Source organism: Hipposideros armiger, unplaced genomic scaffold (genome assembly GCF_001890085.2).
Source record: "Hipposideros armiger isolate ML-2016 unplaced genomic scaffold, ASM189008v1 scaffold_360, whole genome shotgun sequence".
Taxonomy (NCBI): Eukaryota; Metazoa; Chordata; class Mammalia; order Chiroptera; family Hipposideridae; genus Hipposideros; species Hipposideros armiger.
The window spans coordinates 1,128,750-1,130,517 of NW_017731710.1; the positions used below are offsets into that span (position 1 = coordinate 1,128,750).

General features: G+C 40.4%; 1 pseudogene; it reads right to left on the bottom strand.

Moving 5' to 3' along the window:
* Window positions 1-1,143: 1,143 nt before the first annotated feature.
* Window positions 1,144-1,498, bottom strand: LOC109392976 (ragulator complex protein LAMTOR3 pseudogene; annotated as a pseudogene).
* Between the last annotated feature and the right edge of the window lie 270 nt (window positions 1,499-1,768).

The following is a 1,768-nucleotide window of genomic DNA, read 5'->3' on the forward strand; positions in this document are numbered from 1 at the left end:
CTACATGGCGGGGATTTATGATCCCTCACACACATGCCCGTGATGTGAAATAAGGACCAGATTTAGAGTCAGACTTTTCCAAGTCTAAGCCAGTCATTTGCCAGGAAATCTTGGGCTTCACCTTACTTGGTCTTGTGGAGCCCGTTTCCCCACCTATAAAGTGCGGATAATAATGGCGACTTTTTTAGAATTATTGTGAGGAGTAAAAGAGTTAATATATGTCAAGTGCCTTCAGCCTGTAAAAAGTTGGTGCTCATTAAATTCTAGTTTCCCTAGAAGAGTTTAACAGAAATTTAATAAATACGTGTTCTTCAGGAGACATTCCAGCAGTGGTGGAGGTCTCAGATCTGTCAGGACTTGAGATGATAATAATAATAATAATAATAAGTACTTATTCAGTCTTTACTCTGCCAAGCACTGTTCTAAAAACTTTACCTGGATTAACTCGCTTAATCCCCCCAGTCCCATGAGATTACAGTTTGTAAAAATCCCCTTTTAGACATGCAAAAAGGCTTTACCAAGAGGCCTGGGTCTTGTCAATGTAAGAAACATCCAAACCTGCAGAGAATTTTTTATGAGTTTATTTGAGCCCAAACTAATGACATATGCCATGGAAGCAAGATCTCAAATACTCTAGAGAATAACAGATTTGTTTTATACTGATTGCATTACTTTTACTAAGCCATTGTATCTTCCTAACACTCAGTGCAAGAAATAAAACAATACAACAAAAAAAGGTCCTCATTATTATTCACAATAAAATGGACCTGATTCATTCTGCAGGTCTGGGTGTATTGTACAATAAGGACACATCATGGCTCAAGTGGATCAAAGTACCATTTTGATTCTGACCCACCGAAAACAATCTCATGCTGATTTGGTGACTAGACAACTCCATGGGAGCTGTGATGGACTGAACCATTTCTGCGGTATCCCCAGATCTCAGTAAACAAGAAAAGGCCCTATACAAGAAAAGATAATCAATCTATCCATAAACTATATCTGGCTATAGGCTCTCTCTTTAGTGTAAGGTGGAAGAAGGGGCCCTTGCTTTTGAGTACATGGATATAAGTATTGTTGTCTAAAGATTGGACCCATGTCTGTTATAATGAAGATATGGTAAACATCAAAACCACCGTCAGATTAAGAAACTTCCACAACTTGTCTTTTAATTCTTCAAATAATGGAGCAAGTTCCTTTTCTAGGCTGACAATTAGTCTTGTGTTGGCATTGCTGCTGCCTATGGAACTCACTACCAGAGGTAAATGATTGAATTGAACCACCTGGTAGGTATTATAGTAACAGATGATACTTTTAGTTTTTGAAAGTCCAAGTTTGCTCCCTTGGTCTGTTAAGAAACCATCTCTTAAAGCATCCTGTAGAGTATTATCCCTGGCCATTTCAATAACCTGCACTCATCTCTGACACAACAGCATGGAGCCCACCCTTCAACACCTGGTGATTTTTTACACAGAAATCACTTTAGGTCATTCGCCATGAGGAACCCCTTGTTCCTGCAGGTTCAGTATCCACACTTGGTTTCTGGGCTGCCTGGTTCTCTGGGCAGCAGGGCTCTGCAGCCTGCAGTCCTTCAGGGACAGCTTCAAGAGAGCTTCCTCCGAAAGCCACTATTAGATGATTTGTGACCTCCTCAGTGCTCCAAGAAGCACTTCCTACCCGCTCTGAAGCCCTGGGGCAGGGGTAGAGAATAACAGTCTTGCAGTTTCTTTTATGCATTTGAAATTAAGGAGGGGACATAAAAAAAAAG